A 21,460-nucleotide genomic window follows, 5' to 3' on the forward strand; every position below is an offset into this window, starting at 1 on the left:
TGCAATATTAAGCTACTCCTAATGTCTATAATCTCTAAAATGACATTTTAATTTTTTTCAACTCAACAAGTAACGTTAAAAATTGATTTTACAAGATGTAAATAATAATTATGAATATAAGTTCAGAACAATACTTTAATGGAATATATTGTGCAGAACACTGGATGTTCCATAGGTAATAAATTATTTGGATCTTCTATTTTCAGGATGTTCTGTGTCAAAGATGGAGATAAAAGCCTCTGTTTTACTGGATATTGGCTGCTATTTTATTCAATGTTGGGTGAGTTCTTATTTCTTTTATGATCTAGTTTTTGTATAAAAGTAAACATACATCTTAAATATACCTATGTCTAGCTTCAAGATATTTAAAAATTTATTTTCTTCCTGATTTTCTTTGAAATAAGCAAGTAAACTGGTCTACTCTTTCACCTATTGTTATTGATAATATTTAACTACCTTATGTAAATTCAACTAAATGCCTTGGACTATATATAAACAATGATCTCTCCTGGAAAAATCATATCTCTTATATTATTAAAAAGATAAATTCTGCTCTATATTGTTTAAAAATTCGAAAAAATATATTTACTAGGGAAATAAGGAAATTATTGGTTATGGCTACTATTTTACCATTAATTGATTATTGTTCTGTTGTTCTTATTGATTCAAATGTTGAGAATGACTTAAAATTACAATGTGCCTTAAATAGTGCTATTAGATTTATTTACAATTTAAAACGAGATGAACATATAACGCCTTATAGACAACAACTATGCTGGTTGTCAGTCAAATCTAGAAGATTGTCCTTCTTGGCAACGTACTTTTATAAATTATTAACCATCGGTAAGCCTATTTATTTAAGAGAAATGTTCATCGATGTTGATTCTAGGCGTTCAGAAAGAATTGCAATTAAAAATAACAATGTAAATTTTTTAATACCTAAGTTCACAACATCTTGCTTAGAACATTCTTTTGTTATATCAGCAATACGGTTATGGCAAAAACTTCCACCGGATGTTTTAGATGCGAGTTCATTAGAAGTTTTCAAAAAGAATTTGTTCAACTACCTTTTATCAAATGACTTATAGAATGATTAATATTTTTAAGTTTATGTGCAATGTTATGATATATTATTTTGTTTAGCTAGTTTTTACAAGATGTTAGTTAACTTTTACTCCAAATAAAAAATGGACATTTAAATCTCATTTAATTTAAATCTCATTAAATTTAATCATAAGTTGTTACCAAATATACTTTTAAATTTATAATATTGTTAAGCTTAATTCATTCTTATATCACTTTATAGTTTTGTTTGTTATATACCTACACATGTTAATTTCATGTATAAATTGTATTATTTCGTAAATCTTCAGTTCCATAAGAATTATTATATTCCATACCTTGCCATTTGGCCTATGCCTTGGCATTTATTATTAATAAATAAAAAATAAAATAAAAAAATAAAGTTTTGGAGTATGTCACATTTAAATAAGCTGATTTTTTGGTACTTTATTTGTTTTTACTGATAGAAATACTTACTCGATAATTATTACGAGTTAATTAAGAAGCATATCATCCTCAATCGACAAAATCAAATTTTTCAACCAAAAGCGATTCTTTTTGATTAAAAATAATGTCGCTTTTATGGAACTTTATATTTATGTTTCAAGTACTAAAATTCCTTTATTTTTTAAATGTTAGCTTCAGTGAATAGAAAAACATCCCAGTTCAAAAAAACAAAATTTTTGCTTTAACAAATTTCAATGACTAGTTGAGACCTTCTTTCAGATGATATAGATATCAGCAGAAATTCGACAATTTTTTGGTTTAAATAACATACTTCAAACAAATTAATTTTTTAAAAATTAGATTTGTACACTGATAAAAAAATTGACTTAAGAGCCAAACTCTTGAACCAAGAATTTTATTTTGAAGGAAATGATTTTCTTGAGTCAAGAGAATAAATTCTTGAGCTAAGAAATTATTCTTGGTCTAAGAAAATTTTCTTGAGTCAAGAATTTATTCTCTTGACTCAAGAAAATCATTTTCTTCAAAATGGAATTCTTGGTTCAAGAGTTTGGCTCTTGAGTCGAGTCAATTTTTTTATCAGTGTATGTTTGGAATCATTTAATAATTTTTTTACGAGTAATAACCCTTCAATGAATAACTATTTTATGTCATGGTTATGACATTAATTAATTGGGCTATTCAGCAGGATAAAATATTATTCTCACCATTATTATTTGTAGTATGAATAGATGTCATGATAATATCAAGAAAATCAAAGTATAAAAGTACTTGAGCGATCGGAACGTAAGCGCAGCTTTTTATCCCTCCTTAACTTTCATTGGTGTAGCATAATATCGACGATGGCGACGGTGGTCTGTGGGATTTTTCTTTTTACTTTGAAGCATCATCATGAGAAAGATGTTTTAAAAGAAATAAGAGAGACTGGCAGTCAATACCTCAGCTATTTTTTCCAATGTCAATTTGCTCTAAGTAATGTCTGACTCGTTTCAATTCTTTTCCTTTGAATCAATTCGACTTTTGTTTTCTTAGCCTGACGTTTCTTATCACTGAGCGTGACGATTTGTATTAAAGCTCACTTTTATTATAACTATCACGTTTAACTAAACCACAATAATAAAAATAACGATAAAAACTGATAATACAAATACGTATGTATTTAATTAAGTTTATTAAATGTTTTGTTTTCAGACTGAAATTGTTTGTTCTTTGATAAGCTTAAATATAAAAATTTCAAAATTGAATTAAAGAAGGATTAGAATAGAAATTAAATGGATTATTACTTATGATTTATGATGATAATCGACAAGTTCGGCCCACCCGACAGCTCTAAAAGTATTATATTATTATTTTAATCGGTTTTATGAAAATTTTACCCATTGACCTCCAATTATGTCATCATATTTATGTTACACGAGTAAAAAATACACAAATACTGAATAAGGTAAAAGCCCCAATTATTGACGGGGGTCTAAATATTGACACCCTAAATTATTTTTAAATATATTAAATTATCTGTAATAAGAATAACGATCAAATAAATTTTTATTAAATTCTAATTAATTAAAAAATTGAAAAAAATCACATTCAGTTCAAAATATTAAATATAAATTATTAAAAAAAAATAAAGTTAGCACCAGTTCATCAAATCAGCTTACGAGCGTCTATTTTCTTAACAACTTTGGTTAGAAAAGCATTTTTTTTAACTGCCGAGTTTAAATTAATTTTTTCATGTAATTATATGATCTATTTTTTTTTTTAATTAACAATATATGAAATATTTATAAAATTAAATAATCGAAATTAATTGTATGCTTTATGATATTTAAATAATGGGAGTCAATAACTAGTTCATAATTTTTATGGTGAATCCCATATTGACAGTCAGTCGACAGCGCTATGACGCCTTTTTTTTAAGTATAAAATACGTTATATACGCGATTATATTCAAGGCTTTTAACTGTCAAATAACTCGGCGTGTTTTAGTGTTAAATAAGTTTTTAAATAAATTGTTATATTTTTCATAATAATTATTCATTCATAGAAATTATTATTAATTAACTTTAATAATATTGATTACTTTATATCAAGTTTTTGATAAATAACAATATAACCAAATGATTCGACGCATGTGCAGTAGGGGCGTCGATAATTGGGGTTACGGTACGTCAATAATTAGATCAATCAATTTTTTAACCCGTCAATAATTGGTGTATCCAGATCATATATTTAATTATTAAAAATTAATTAGTAAATATCACTGATTATCATTTTAAAAAAAGAAATTGACTAGTTAAAACATTACTGAAGACATTACCACAAACAAAATTCATCGATATTTATATTTGATTGCTTAAAAAAAATGAAATCATAACTTTGTCTCTTATAGCGTCAATAATTGGGGCTTTTACCTTAGTCTAACCTCCAACACACACATTTGTTTTTATTTTTTAGACCTGTAGATATGTTTCACTGCTGTAATTTTTTACTTGTGCGAAAAAACAGTTTTTATTATTTTTAATATAAAATAATAAATTAGAAAAGATACAAATTATGTAAATTTGTATAAATTTACCTAAGTGTTAAAAATAGTCATTATTCAGATCAAAATTACGAGAAAGAGAAGTTTAAGATTTTTTATGTTCAAAATTGAGATAAATTTTACTTATCAACAATTATTAATATCTTCAACCTGTCAAATTTTCGATATTTTCCACAAAGATTATTGGTTTATCTCCTCTATTGAAAATTTTCAAATTTTAGAGTAGAGAGTTCGAAAAACTTTCAACCTAAAACTTAATATCAAACGTCAGCGGTCTAAAAATGAAATAATAAAAGTATTAATATCAAAAGATAAAAGAGGACATGAACGAAAAATAAAATTAAAAACATGTCGTGGTATATTGCTGAGAATAATGCGAATGAAGGGGTAAAAATCGAAAGCTCAAATATATGAGTGCACGTGGTAGAGTCATAATTCAGCTCAGCCAATAAAGGCCGTTCCAAATATATTTTTTATCGTAGCTAACATCCTCTCTTCTGCATCACATTTTTATGTTTTTATATATTTCTTTGTTTTCAATTTTTAATTTTCATTTTCTGTTTCATCTATTACTTTCCTCTGCATCCTTTCAATTCGTTTTTCGTAACGGATTTTCCCACAACAACCGAACTCTATCCTTATATATTATCTCTGTCGCTCTTACGTCACACGGCGACATTGCAAGCTCTTGCTCTAGCAGTTTTTTTTTTTATCATTTCATGCTTTTTTTTTTCGTTTTATATTAACCCCCTTTCCCCTTAGCCTCATCTTTTTCTGTCTTTAGATTTCTTTCGGTCGTCTCTGGCTGGTCGGTTCTTTATCCACCCCACAGATGTCGTTGTCCTTTTTCCACTGACACAACATACCTGGCAATGCCGCGGTACGTTGCGCAGCCAGCCGTGGCTACACCCTCGAACGCGAGCCAAGCAGACTCTCAGTCGTCCGCGCACCTTCTAACCGTAAGGGTGAATTATTTTGCGGGATTGCTAAATACCAATAGATTTTACATTACTGGTCTTAACGTAGTTGTACAAACATCCACACTTGTATCCATATATATGTACGACATATGAATATAAATACATATATCTGTTTAGATATATTACATGTATGTGCACATATATGTATACATACTGAACTTTATACCCTTTATAGCATACTCAAAAGACTCGTGAGTCTCTCGTGCTGCACTTCACTACTCTTAGTCGAGACTGACCTCGATAAGTGAGTCGGTGAAGTGGACGGTCATAAGAGACTTTAAAGAGTAAAATAAAAAAAAGAAGATACGCAAGTCGATGCTTGTAACGGATGAGAAGCATTGTTGCGGTTTTTAGTATCGTACAGGTAAGGGGATAATTTTGTTTACCTCCGCGTGATTTTGCGGGTGATATTCTCGTGGTTTTTCCCTCTATTTCTTTCTTGTAATACTGAAATTTCAGATTATTCTATTCCTTGTTATTTTTCTTTTTTACTGGGAAAAAACTCCATTTAATTAGAATATGTTTTTTTTTTTTAATTTTTATTTACTTTATGTTCTTGTTTGTTTATTTCTACTGATAAATAAACCAGCCCGTAAAATACGATGTGTTTAGAGAATTTTTAATGCTTGCATTTGAAGAATAAATATAGGTAAAATAAATTTTTATCCCCGAGCAAAGCGAGATATTTTTTTACAACCACGTGTTTTTTATAATTGCGCTAGTATGAATTAATGTTTTGTTTTTAACTTCTCGCTAAGGAAATTGAAAATTTTCAAAAATCGGGAAGTTATTGGTTTTACCCCGTTTTTCGAAAATCGAGTTCTTATCAGATCTTGCCGTTTTGAGGTCCTAGGAAGCTTCCCTGAATGTTTTCGCGATGATTACCGTATGCCTCTGTGTGTGTGTGTGTGTGTGTGTGTGTGTGTGTGTGTGTGTGTGTGTGTGTGTGTGTGTGTGTGTGTGTGTGTGGCCGTATGTAAACCTCTCATAACTTTTGAACGGCTTGACCGATTTCATCGCGGTTGAAGCCATTCGAAAGGGCTTGACTAAACTTAGATTTTAAATACCATTTAGACCGATTCGAATCAGTAGATTTTGAAAAATCTCAAAAAAACTATAAAAAAAAATTTTTTGAAATGTGGTTTTTTTGGAATTACTTTTAAACGGCTCTACCGATCAATTCCAATCTAATCAGCTCTTAAGATCAATCTAATCAGCTCTTAAGATAAAAAAACCACGTCGATCACCGCAAGCCCAGTCAAAATCGGTTGATTCGTTCGTGAGTTATCGTTGTAGAAAAAAAAACCAAAAAAAGTGTTTTTTCGGAATTACTTCAAAATTACTGGCTCGATCAATTTAAACTTAATGATCCTTCATGAGACTTTGAAAATTGCGTCGAATGCCGCCAACTGCGTGAAAATCGGTTCATTTATTCAAAAGTTATTGCCGTTTGAAAATTCAAAAAATTTTGTTTTATTAAACTGCTATTAGAGTTTTGAGCTTAAAAAGCTTAAAATGACACAAAAATTATATTTTTGAGCTCGAAGAACTCAAAAACGTAATGTGTAACTTCGAGCGCTTAAATACAAAATGAGCGGGAAGTTGCAGGGATGGCCTTCAGAGTCAACCGTCATCCTAATTTTTTTTTTTTTTTTCATTTAGTAATTGTTAGAAATATATAAAATAAAATATCCAAGCTAACATTTTATGATGGTATAATTTTTTTTAAAGATTAAATTATTCAATATTATTTCTAATACAATTAATTTTCAAATTGTCAGATGTCTGTTAATAGATTTAACATATTATATCAGATAAGTGTCAGAAAAATACTGATATTTTGTTTTATCAATCGTAGTGAAACATAAAGTTTTAACATTCGTTGAGTCAGTCAAAGAAAGAAATTTTCAGATCCACTGTTTCTTCCCAAAGACAAATCATTTCAAGCTTGTCAGAATCGTTTTCGTTTCCGGTAAGCCATAGAATAACTCAGTACATTGACTGCCTGGATATATGTTATCGGTTTCAAAGTTTATTATTTCGCCTGGCTCTAGATGTTAAAACTTTAAATTACAATACGAAGGATACGAAAAATGATGTGTAACACAGAGTATCAAACTCGATTTCAAATCAAATTATGAAATCACAAATTAAAAATGCAGACAATATGTAATATTGAATCATATTTTGAATATTTTTAATCATCGCAATATTTGTTTATAATAAATATTATAAAAATTGAATTAACTAATATGTACCAACAACCTGTAGTTACTATGTGACTGCCAACAATAATTAATTAAAAAGAGCTTTGAATTAATGATTTTCCGATATTTTTAACCGGAGTATACAAAACTTATCAAAATGCATTGACTATCGCTGTAAACCATATTAAATCTAGAATAGGCATAAGTTGAGACCAAGACCCTTTTCAATAATACTAAATTTAACTTTAAGAAACCCATTTCATCATATAATAAGTACGCTTGAGACAAAATTTTCCTTACTTTCATTATTATACAGATAATTAAGTAAAGAAGGAAAATTTTGTCTCTGATATATCTACACGATGAAATAGAGTTTTATAGTTAAATTTGATGGATAGATGGTTTCAACTTACATGTTAGCATACATTTCTTTTGATTTGTGATGTTATTTATTTACGTAAATTTTGCAGGCTATTCAATCCATTCCAACAAATTTTCTAAATATTTCGGGCTCCACTCGAGGCAGTCATATTTGTTAGATACTTATTGAGTTATTAAACTTATTGAAAGTACTCTATCACTTAAACTTCGTGGGATCTGGTAGTGTAAGTGGAAGAACAACCGATGTGAATTCTGGAGATACAATTTCGATCTCTACCTTAGTCAAATTCTCATGTTTTTTTGAGATGATCTTTGCATTCAGTAAGTTTAATAATTTGTTAAGTTTTTAAGAAATGTGGGGACCCTGAAATATTCAAAAATTTGTTGTAATGGGATTGGATAGCCTGTAAAATTATGCAAATAAAAAAAAAGTTAATGTTTTAAAGTTTTTATCTTATTTTTAACCCTGCAGCCTTATTTTACATCGAGCTCAATCATTTACCGATCGAATCAAAGTTTGAAAGTGATTTCAACGAAAGGAAAAGTTCAACTAAATTAATACAAACGTGTAAGGTGTATGTTAATAACAATATATGGTAACATTTTTATTATAAATTATATGAGATTTTAACATATATTTTACGATGTCGCCGTAGTTATTATAAAAAAAAAAATAAAATTAAACATGCTACTTTTGATTGAGTCAATGTATTGTTTTTAATTTTCCGTTGAATTTTTGTAATTAATTGTCGGTTTTTTGAGCTCAAAAAACACAATTATATGCGTACATGTATGACGTTTTGGGCTTTGGGTTCTAGGAGTGGCCTGCAGCGCCAGTTGTTTTTCAAATTTAAAAAAATTTCAATTATCTCTCTACATTAATTAATTTTAATTTAAACGAATATTATTTAATCCAGAATACACTGAAACTTTAATCAAAACAATACTGAAATAAAACTATGGATTTCAGAAAAAAAATGTAATTTAAAAAAGTTAAGTAATTAAAATGTTACTTTAATAACGTTGAATTTACATAACTATATGTTGCAAAATAGTTTTTTGCTACTGGGTTTTTAACAATCACGATTTTCTTTTAAATCTCATTTAGTAATAAATTTCATTTGAATTAATGGAGAAAAAATTTTATTTAACTTTCTTTTCAAAGTTTAAGTGGACTCTTAAAATTCACTATAAAGGAGAATTAATTTTTCGCTCTCGTTAACTTTTTCCGTTCTTTTTAGAATTTTTATAAATACTAGAAAAAAGAACCCTTCCGGGCAGTTCAGAATGAAACCCTTCATAATAACCTTTTTCACTTATTTTTTTGTTGCTTATGACAAAAACCTGGCGGTTTTGTCCAGTTACACCCAACAAACACTTAACTATTACTTTATTCTCTTTTTATAACTATTTTCGCAACTTTTTTTTGTACTTAATACTTTCGCTCGCTCTTCATAAAAAACATAACCTCTTGACCTTACTTCCATTCTCGTCACTTTATTGAAAAGGTAAATGGACTTTTATGCTCGGCATAGTTACAGTGGTATTATTTTATCGCATTCTTTATCTCACGTTCTGCTAGCGAAGCAATTTATCTTTTTTTTTCTTTATTACTTAAATTTATCAAGTACGCAAAAACCTTTGCATAACTAATGATAAATCTCAATGAAGTTGTTGACCTTTCACAAATTAGCTTCACAAAAATCTTCACACACACACACACACACACACACACACACACACACACACACACACACACACACACACACACACACACACACACACACACACACACACACACACACACACACACACACACACACACACATACAGACGTACGGACATAATCGTGAAAATAGTCAGGAAAGCTTCCTAGGACCTCGAAACGTCGAGATTCGATGAAAACTCTATTTTCGAAAAACGGGGTAAAACCAATAACTTCCCGATTTTTGAAAATTTTTAATTTTCTTAGCAGGAAGTTAAAAATTAAGAGCTGTATAGTTTCATTAGATTCCTTAAAAAAAAATTTGGAAAACGTATGATCCTACAGATAGTTGCTGGAACTTGTTGTGATATTCAACCTCAAAACTTTCGAAAATTTGCTCATTAAAAAAATTTTTTTTTCTTAAATTTAATTTTTTTGATTTGAACGCAATACGAGAGTACTATAATATTACTGTGAGTGTCTTTTCACTAATTATATTAAATGGCTAAGTGATCACTCGTTATTAAAGAACGTTTTTATTCGCAATATGCAATTAAATATTTATTAAATGTCAAATAAGTTGAGACAAATTGTTTAGAAATTAATTAAAGTATAATGTGATATAAATAACTAAATGAAAGTTTTTAAAAAATATGAAGTAAATATAATTATTGAGGTGATAAAAAGTATAAAGCTTACAATTTTCGTAGTGTATACATCCATTTTTATGCGAATGATGTTACGGTTAAAAAATATTTTATGTGTAAAAGTGCATATTTATATATACATTATAGCGACATATATGTAAAAAATTCAAGACCGGAAGATGTTCGCGATGATGCAAGGCGTCGCGGCGTCTGCTTGGCTAAGCGCAAATACACTTGTGCTCGCTACTTTTTTACCGCCACACATTATGACAGCTTTAAATAATGCAAAATACAGTTTTTTTTTTATTTCGCATAATAAGTACGCAAAACAGTATGTTTATAAGTATGACCTTTGGTTTCGAAAGTTTCTACTAGCTCTCTTAAAATAAAGCTTACAGTTAAAGATTTTACACGAAAAAAGAGTACTCAAAAAATAGCACTCTAGAAATAAAAAAATTTATTTTTGCTCTTTACATTTAGATCACTTCGATTAAATTTTACTATCCTAATCATCACGTCGACATGCGGAATGATCGTCATTTTCATTTTCACAGATTTTGTAATCTGTATAAAAAAAATTATATATTATTAATCAGTGTTGAAAAAAAAGAATACCGTTGTCACACAAATTTGAAAACAGCATATTTAAATTGTTAACACCAACTAAGTTCGTAAATATATATACGCCCTTTCACGTAACATTTGTATGTACGTTTCGAATTATCACATACAACAGTGTCGCGTTTACTAAATTGTTTACCAGTGAATTTTATTACATGAAATCAGAGTTCAGAGCTCCGATTGAGTATTGGTTTACTAAAGCTGAAATATAAATTGTCAAATACCGTGTCAATTTACTTCAGTAATAATATACTTAAATTGATCCAACATCTGACATCTCGATTTTCATTAATTGTAAATTTTATAAAATTTTAACAAATTTCAATATTATTATGTGAAAAAATTTTCTGACAAAGCTATCTATCACCTGATCAGCCAAAATCAGGTCCTATATGAGAGTACAAAAATGTTGTATCATTTTTTATTTTTTATAGAAATGAATGTATCTATAAACATATTGTATTAAAAAAAAGTTGGTTTGGGAGTTGATTAAACTAAACACCAATAACAGATAAGCTCAAGAGGAGAGTATAAACAATTAATGCTTTGATACTTAATACCTCAATATAACTCGCTTGTAAGGAGAGGATTTAGTGATTACGCACCTTCTGTCAGAGTATATTAACTGCAGCATAAAAATTTTGCGTACACTCGTTTTCATTGAAAAAGAGTATTACCCTAATTTCAATAATTATGTAATGATGTTTTTTAAAAAGTAATCCTTTGAAGAAAGAAACAGTAGTTTTATAACGATAGAAGTAAAAAGATGTTCTTAGTCGTTTGATTGAAAAATAATTGGATCGAAATAGTTGGGCTATAAATCTATGGATTACACTTTCTTATTGAGTATAGAACGCATTAACTTCTCATCGTTATTTCACTTGAACACAATTACCGAAAGAGAAAAGAAAAAAAGTGTAATAGAAATGAAAAAAAAAAAAAATCTGGAAAATGGTTAACCCTGCAGACCATCGTGGAACTCCGCTATATACGAATTCAAAACGCTCGGGAAATGATCTATTTTAAAGTTTTGAGCTCTTCGAGCTCAAAAACACAGCTCTTCTACTTTTTCGAGCTCGAAAATCTAGTGGTTGTCGAAAACATACATTTAAAAAAAATTCTGAATTTCAATATTTTCTAATCCAATCAATCGTTTTTTATGGGACTTGCAGAATTTGAGTTTTTCAAGCACAAAAAGATTATTTATTATCTACCAAACGATAAGACGTATAATTTTAAAGTTTTGTTAAAAAATCACGTTTTTGGAATTTTTAAAATTCGAATATCTCATGAACGAATTGACCGATTTTGACGAGACTGGCAGCTTTTGGCGCAGTTTTTTAAGTAATAACAGTTATTTCATTACATCAAAAATGATTCAAGAGGAAATTTTGAAGTTATGTAAAAGAAAACACTTTTTTCGAAATTTTTTGTCGACGATTTCTTTTCAATTGTTTTGGATGCGGTTCAAAGCATCAAATTTGGAATTGATCGTTACACCTGTTGAAAAGTTATCTCAAAAAAACATTTTTTAAAAAATTTTATTTTTAAAATTTCTCAAAATCTACTCGTCCGAATCGGCTTAAATAATATAGAAACTCTTCGGTGAAACCCTTTCGAACACCGCCAAGTTCGTTCAAATCGGTCAAGCCATTCAAAAGTTATGAGAGGATTACATATACACACGCGCTCATACACACACACACACACACACACACACACACTTTTAGTCGAGCCAAACGCAAGATGTCCTATATCTATTCCCAGCAAATCTTTCATGCGAATTGGCATCTTATCCATTGAATAAATGTGTCTACTAAAAACTAAATTTTTGTTCTATTACGTTTTTTTTTTTTTTTTTTTTCTCCATTGAATTATGTTCATGTTATTATGTTTGTTTTAATCTATACACATTCTATTTGAAAGTCGTAATAAATATCCTTAAGTATCGATTTCAATGTTAAATATATTATTAATGGATGACTTATAAATTAATAATTTTTAGTTATATCTACATACCCGTGCTTAAATACCCGTACTTAAATTTATTTTGAATCAGAATTTTTTTTGCACGAGTATGTACTTCAGTGTTCAGCATGCTCAAAAAGTATAAAAATGCATCCTACAGGTGGAAGAAGACAAATCTAAATCTAATAATCGCGATTGTGACACAATTCACTTAAACGCGATGTCTTATTGATATGAGTGATATTGTGAATTATTTAAAATCCATTAAACATGTTTTGAATAGCACTACTCGTTGTATTTGCTGTATTCGTAAAGTAAAAAAATTAGGAAAACGGTTGACCCTGAAGGCCATCCATGCAACTTCCCGTCAATTCTATACCTAAACGCTTGAAATTGCACTTATGACGTTTTTGAGCTCTTCGAGCTCATAAATACAATTTGTGTATTATTTTGAGCTCTCCGAGCTCAAAAAAATAGCTTTTGTATGCTTTTGAGCTCTTCGAGCTCAAAAGTTTGATGGAACACTATTTTTTGAATTTTTAAACCGCAATAACTTTTGAATGAATGAACTGATTTTCACGCGGTTGGTGGCATTCGACGCAGTTTTTTGAGTTTCATGAAGAATTTTTAAGTTTAAAATGATAGAGCGGAAAATTTCGGAGTAATTCCGAAAAAACACTTTTTTCGGTTTTCTTTCGTCAACGATAACTCATGAACGAATCAACCGATTTTGACCGGACTGGCAGCGATCGACGTGGTATTTTGATGTTAAGAGCTGATTAGTTTTTGAAATTGATCGGTAAAGCCGTTTAAAAGTTATTCCAAAAAAACCCCATTTGAAAAAAATTTTTTTTGGTGTTTTTTTTACGATTTAAGATAAGATTAAGAAAGATAATAATTTAATGTTGATGACTGAGTGTGATTACCTGAGTGATTGAATCACAATATTACGATGAAAATATATGTTAATTTATCTAAACTAATTTTATATTTCATGAATATTACTACGTAAGATTTAGTCAATGTTTATGTTAATTTAAATATTTGGGGAATAATTCTAATAAGCTTGGTGTTGATTTTCAGTTGCAATACATTTGATAGCGCAGTTTAGAATAAGAAAGATAATTATTCAATGCCGATGACTGATTACCTGAGTGATTTAATCACAACATTACTATTGAAAGTATATATAATATTAGGATGTCCGTTATTTACCAATTTGGTTTTTGACTTTGCAGCGCCCCTAAGAGTTTTAATTCGTGATCTAATAAAAAATATCAGACCCATATAAGCCCTTAATATTGATATTAAACCGTGCCACAAAGACGATATATTTTCCATTTAAATAATTTTGGGTTTTGGCACGTTTTACAATTAATTTTTTTGTTTCTATGGGGCGATTCCGTACTCGCGGGTGCAACATTTAGACTCACTCAAGGCTTCTTACTAAGAAAATAAAAACTCTTTTTAAAGAAATGACTGGTCGCAGGATCACATTGTAATCTGTTTTACAAAAATTAATATAAAAAACATTTAATAAAATGTCTAAATAGGCACAGGAGAGGTTCAAAGTGCTATCGCGGGTGCAACGAAATCGGCCCACCATTAAAGGTCATGAAGCTAGAATGAAAAAAGTCTGTTAATTATGGAATATTTATTAAATTATTTTTACATTCTTTAAAAGAATACAAAACAAACTAATTATTAATTTAAATAAAATTATTAAAAGAAATAAATATTATAAATTATTCACTTTTTATCCAGTCGCGGGTGCAACGTAAAACTATCGCGGGTGCAACACGTCTCACTGTAGTGAATATAAAAATTTCCATGTAACTTTAAATTAATGATATGAGATCATAGATGCTGTATCACTAATGAGCACTTTCCTATGTAGCTAAAATAAATTATTTGTTTGGAATAGTCGGCGATTTATCAGACTTAAGGTTCATCTTCAGAATCGCTGTAAACATCAGAAACGCGTAACTTTTGCGTAACTTTTTTTGCAACTTTTCTATGTTTTTTTTTTAGTAGCAGTTATCAAAACTAATTTGCTTTTCAAATTAGACTTCGACGTTCGTGCAACACAAATGCTCTTACCCTCCTAAAATTGAAAAAAATTGGTATAAAAAAAAGTAACAAATACTGTGATTTAAAAATTTATGTCAAAAATCGTCTCCCGCAGAATCGCCCTATGCCAATCCATATATGGCAATGGCAAACAAGTATTTTTGTAGAAAATTGAACGTTCTATACGTAGAAACAAAAAAAATTAATTGTAAAACGTGCCAAAACCTCATGTTATTTAAATAAGAACTGTATCGTCTTTGTGGCACGGTTCAATATCAATATTAAGGGCTTATATGGGTCTGATATTTTTTATTATGTCACGAACTAAAAATCTAATGGGCACTGTAAAGTCAAAAACCAAATTGGTAAATAACGGACACCCTAATATAACATATATGTTAATTTATCTAAACTAATTTTATGATAAAAATTTCACTTCATAAAATTTACTTGAATTTTGTATTCTAACTTATAATTTTGTTAAATGATAATAATTTTATAATTCTCAATAAACCAGATTTGAAAAAAAAATTTTTATTTAATTTTTATAATTTGAATTGATTGCGGCGACTTTGAGCGACTTTAGCGCCACAGGTCGGCTACGTGCCGAAAAGAAAGTCTGGGTACCCTGGGCTTGACCAAACTCAGATTTTGAATATACTTTGGAACGATTCAGACCAGTAGATTTTAAGAAATCGCAAAAAAACTACAAAAAAAAATTTTTTTAAAAGTGGTTTTTTTGGAATAACTTTTAAACGGCTTTACCGATCAATTTAAAAAACTAATCAGCTTTTAACATCAAAATACCACGTCGATTGCTGCCAGTCCGGTCAAAATCGGTTGATTCGTTCGTGAGTTATCGTTGACGAAAGAATGTCGAATTTTTCAAAAATAATCATTTTAAACAAAGTGAAAATTTCTCAGTTACGATTTTAAAACAGAGTGTACACTCAAACTCCTTTTATTTTAAGTAACAGCTTAGTTACTGACATAATTTACTGTAGAGTATCTTAAAGTATGTTAGTACTGCTATGGCGCATGTACTGATAGAATTTGTAGGAATTTAGGTATCGGTGATTTGGTATAGGAAGTGTTTAGTTTGTTAATTAATCTCTTCAGAGATGTGAAGTTTCTGAAATTTTCAGCCTCGAGAGACTGCTTCGTGCTAATAGTCAGTTTAAGACGAAACTTCTCGCATCGGTTATAAACTATCTTTCCATATTATAAAATCAACTTAATCACCAAACACCCATGCTTTCCTTTTAAAATGTATTTTAAATTGATTCGTGTTGCTTTATACGGAATGTGATGAAAAATAATAGTCAAAAGGCATTATTAATTATCATTATTTTCTCATTCATTTTGAACAAAATTAATACTTAATTTGTAATTAATTCCTGATTTCAAAAATTGGGTGATGAAAGTACTAATGAGAAATTAAATATTCAGGCGGTATTGAATACTTTCATAATTTATTATATTATAAAGATTAAAATCCACTGCAGTGCATGATATAAATAATTCATTTGCAAATTTAGACCGTGCAGAGTTGAAAACTTTTAATTATTTCAAATACATTCATTTTATTGAAAATTAATATAAATTAATGCGATAATGTGTAAAAACTAGCCGATCTGCAAATATTTTGTACAATTTGGTAGTCAAATAACGAGTGGCGACATTATAACGCGAAAATAAGCCTGATATTCATCACTGATGTTGAAAATAAAATATGTTCCATGGATAAATATTTTCATTCGCTCATTTACACATTCTGTTGTTATTGATCTTTTCTTTCTGATATTATGAGAAACATTATGGTAATTACATTTATTTCTGTATAAACCGAGTGGATGGAGTTTGCCGCAATGGTGTATCAGCACACTCGCTTCGCTCGTTGCACCAATAACCTACAACCCCATCCACTCAATTAGAAAATATCCTATTATGTTAAATTGTAAACACCAATGTATATCATCCTTTCTTAAAAAGTTGATGTGACGTTTTCATTGTTGTCGCTTTTCGTTGCTATGGTGGTCACTTTGGCAACGGTTACCATGGCAACAGTTACCATGAAAATGGTTACCATATGCAACGGTTACCATAGCAACGACTACTATGAAAACGGTTTCCATAGCAACCGTTACTATGACAACGGTTACCATGGCAACAGTTGAATATTAATGAGTAAAATTTGTAAAAATATTGATTAATTAAATTGTCGATAATAAACATTTTGACCGAAGCGCGCAAAGCGCGTTCGATTTTCCAGTATTCGTAAAAAATGTATCGATTTTGTTTGATTGATTAACGTGATCATCACATTTGCGCATAAAATGCCCAGTTAGCACAAATAAAATGAAGTTCACGTAAACCTGCGGCCGGAATTTGACGTAAAGTTTACGCTAACAGTAAGGCAACAGTTGTACTTATAACTGTTTACGTGAAGTAACGTCAACTTTCCGCAAACTTCAAGTTAATTTTGGGCGAACCGTTCGGTCAATTCCGGCAGTAGATTTAAGCTAACTTGATGAGTAAGTTAAAGTCAAGTTCTGGGAAACTGTTGCAAATGCAAAAGTTGACGTGAAGTTAACGTAAAGTTGACGTAAACCATTGAAGATCAACTTTGTTAATTGTCCATTCGTGCTAACTGGGTGTATACAATCCAAAAGTTATCATGTTACTTTAATAGACTGCTAATAGATAGCGCTTTCTGTAACCTTTTATCATAGTTAAATTCACCGTCAACAGTAAGCGCAACACTTTTTTGAAACAAATTTCTTCATATGAACTTTTTTAAGAAAAAAATCTGGGAAACGGTTGACCCTAAAGGCCACCCCTGCAACTTCCCGCTAATTCCATAAATAAGCTCTTAAAATTGCACTTATGACTTTTTTGAGCTCTTCGAGTTCAAAAATATAATTTATATATTATTTCGAGCTCTCCAAGCTCATAGAGTTAGCTGTTCTAAGCTTTTGAGCTCTTCAAGCTCAAAAGTCTGATAAAAGTTTAATAAAACAGTATTTTTTAAATTTTCAAAGTGCAATAACTTCTGAATGAATGAATCGATTTTCACGCGGTTGGCAGTATTCCACGCAGTTTTTCAAAATCTATGATATACTTTTGAATAAAAACTGATCGAACCGAAAATCTTAGAGAAATTTGAAAAATTCACTTTTTCCGAATTTTTTCGACAACGATAACTCACGAACCAATCAACCGATTTTCACGTTCTTGGTGGCGATCGACGTGATTTTTTGGGCTCTAATAATTATTTTGTTTCATCAAAAACGATCCAAAAAAAAAGTCGAAGTTATGTGAAAAAAACACTTTTTTCGAAAATTTTCGTTTTCGATAACTCTCGAACGAATCAACGGGACTGGTGGCAATCGACGTGGTTTTTTAAATTTAAGAGCCGATTAGTTTTTGGAATTAATCGGTGAAGCCGTTTAGAAGTTATTCCAAAAAAGCGATTTTTTGAAAATTTTATTTTTGAGATTTCTCAAAATCGTCGTGATGAGCCGTTCAAAAGTTATAAGAGGTTTACACACACACACACACACACACACACACACACACACACACACACACACACACACACACACACACACACACACACACATACATACAGCCGCACGGACACCATCGCGGGAATAGTTCGGGAAGCTTCCTGTGACCTTAAAACGTCGAGATCTGATGAAAACTCGATTTTCACAAAACGGGGTAAAACCGATAACTTCCCGATTTTTGAAAATTTTCAACTTTCTTAGCGGAAAGTTAAAAATTGTTTCCATTTACTTGCATTTTTCCCATAGCGCGAAACGTACCCTTTAATATAGTACCTTAAATTTGAACAATTGAAAATAGGCCAACTTCCGTGCGCTAATAATGAGCATTGTGAATATCGATAATTGGTAAAATTCGTTCGAATTTGTATTTTTTGTGAAAGAGCAACATTTACTTTCCCAAAAACAGTGTCGATTTTTATTGTGCACGCCTTATAACGCGAATGATTATTTTTAACTTTGATCCACAATATTTATTGACGGAATATTCAGATGCCAATGAGAGAGTTAGTTTTTTCATCACAGAAATCAATTAAAATTATTTAATATGGTTAGTAGTGAAATGAAATGATACCGCAAAAGTTCTATCCAAGTATCAATGCATAAGAAGCGTTACGGATAATACTCGAGTTAAATGAATAGAGGCACTTGAAAGGGCGTTTGAGCTGAACACCCCAATCTCAATGTGCCTTTGATGTGAGATTGTCGATTGCAGATACCTTGTAGAAAGCATTGAACCGTTACGTATATAGCTAATTGCTATTTTGCATACATAAGGTAATAATGTTCTCATGTGTATACATGGATAATTCGACTAAATCAAACGTTCAATGCATTTAGTAATTAATGTAAACATTTAATGGGGTTCCAATTGCTTGTTTACCTTCATAGATCATGTATGGGTAGATAGGTACTTTCATCTTTCGTGGATACACTAATCGTATATTTATTCGTGTGCATAAACCGTGGGGAAATTATATCCGAATACAGGAATCTACCCTTAATTTTCATTAAGGGCCTGAGGGGATTGTCCCACAATCGATTTATACAAATAACACTGACTACCTCCAAAGTTCTTCTTAGTTCTTCCATTTTATCCAAGTTTTTCACTTTTTTATCTTCATCTTTATAATTTACCTTCTTTTTCTTAATTTAGCTGCATTTGTAACTTCTATCCCGGCTCATGTTTCTCGTCCTCTGTAATCCAGAGTCCTTTTTTAGTGAATGAGAACATGAATAAGGAATGTCTTTTGTTTTATGGTATATTAATTACAGAATTAAAAGAATTAATGAAACGATCCCCTACGATTACAAGTAATTATTCTTTGTTTTTTCTTTTCAAATAATAATTAAGCTGAAATATGCTTAAACTTTTAATTATAAATCCTAAAACTTTTGTTGACTAATAAATTTTATTTCCTTTAGAGCAAAATTATATAAAGCTAAGTTTAACAGAGGTAATCTTATTTTTTGAAATTTTTTTCTTGAAATTTATTTGATATTGTCATTTTTGAAATAAATAAACTCATAAAAATTGTGTGACAAGTCATTTTCAGTTTATTTGTAAAATATCGAACACTTAATTTCACACTGTAAAAAATTTCGATGTAAAGTTGGACCCAGGGACTTTTACACCGCCGTGTAAGTGTGAAATGTCATTGTAAAATTTTTTCCGTGTTAAATTTACACGAATGGAAATTTAACACGGTGTAATTTACTGTTTTACACTATTCCGTGTTATTATTTATAACTTTGAAAATTTAACAACTGTTACTAGCAACCTTGCAGTCTATATGTGATTGGAGTGACTTGTAAACTATAAATAAATAAAATTTTGTTTTCCTAAATAATGACTTTTGTTAAATTGCATTGTACTTTTTTAACTATTGACGTTTTTAAAGATATAAGCTCATCCCGATGCTACACTTATCAAGACCTATCATTTGAGTACCCACATCAATTTTTCATATATTTATATATTATATATTATATATATATATATATATATATATATATATATATATATATATATATATATATATATATATATACATATATAAACTTTTGAACCATATGCATTTTCTGAATCCGCTTGACGAGCTGAGTCGAAATATAGCAAAATTTTTCAAAAGTTCCGTTATGAGGACCAATGCAATAGTTAGATTTCTATGAAATTCACTAAAAAAAACATACTTTTAAATATTAATTTCTATACATGTTTATATTTATAATCTAATATCGTACAAGTCTGAAACTAAACAATCAAATTAATTAATGAGAAATTTTTAGGAAATACATTTACACGCTTGATGGTGTAAAATTTAGGATTCACACCGTTCAAATTTAACACTACACTTAGTGCGATTTTCACACCGTCCGTCTTAAACATTTTTACACCGAATAATTTACACCACACCGAGTCCAAAAAATTTTTTACAGTGCACTTTAGTCTTATGCTGAGATTGGAACTCTTAAAATAGAACTACAAAGTTAACAATTCAGCGCACTGAAGTTCATGTAAGTGTATTAATTATTTGGTGCTCTCATTTTGCTCAATCGGGTCTTTTTATATTCAGCCACTATAATAATTTATAGACTTCAAAATTATTAAACATGCTAAAAGCTTTTGAAATTAAATTTTTATTTAGTTTAATTTATATCTATTATAATTTCGAGAAACTACCTTGACTAATTTCGCAATCATTTTTTATTATGATGGACATTATTATTTTATGTAACGTGGCTTATTTCTGATGCAAAAGGTATACGCCAAGTGTAGATCTACTTACAGCTAAAATTCACAAAGGGATCAAGTACGCAAATGATCTGTCTAACAGAGAAACGACTTTGGTATATACATTCAGAATTTCATACTAATGATTATTTGATTTCTTTTAAATTTATTTAGTTTTTAATTATTTCTCTGAGTATAAGTTATTAAAATATTAATACATACAGATTCTGTTATAAATAATATTAGTGAAGCATTCTACATTTTATGTTGAATATAATAAAAGATGGCAAAAAATATAAAAAAATGGATATTCTTAACGGGAATTTATAGATAGAGTAAGAAAATATTTAGGATAGTTCGAACTGGGGTTCAAACCCAGATCCTTTGATAACATGTCGAGAGTTCTGTCAAGATTTTTTTTTTAAGTTTATTTTTATATATCAATACGTTAATTTTAACATGAAGAAAACGTTCGAATTTCAATATAATTATGATTAAGCTTAACCCTTTAC

The 21,460-nt window shown here is 29.6% G+C and overlaps 1 protein-coding gene across 5 annotated transcripts in view; it reads left to right on the forward strand.

Moving 5' to 3' along the window:
- The first annotated feature begins 206 nt into the window (after positions 1–206).
- LOC123264275 overlaps positions 207–21,460 on the forward strand; it is a 175,176-nt gene continuing 153,922 nt past the window's right edge. For 3 of the 5 annotated variants that reach the window (XM_044727484.1, XM_044727487.1, XM_044727483.1), the window contains exon 1: positions 4,993–5,413. The gene's annotated coding sequence lies outside the window, so the exon portion shown is untranslated. Of the gene's footprint in view, positions 281–4,992; positions 5,414–21,460 lie in introns of those variants that run through there. The other 2 variants (XM_044727485.1, XM_044727488.1) reach the window with 2 other exon arrangements.

This window comes from Cotesia glomerata, linkage group LG4, assembly GCF_020080835.1.
Source record: "Cotesia glomerata isolate CgM1 linkage group LG4, MPM_Cglom_v2.3, whole genome shotgun sequence".
NCBI classification, from domain to species: domain Eukaryota; kingdom Metazoa; phylum Arthropoda; class Insecta; order Hymenoptera; family Braconidae; genus Cotesia; species Cotesia glomerata.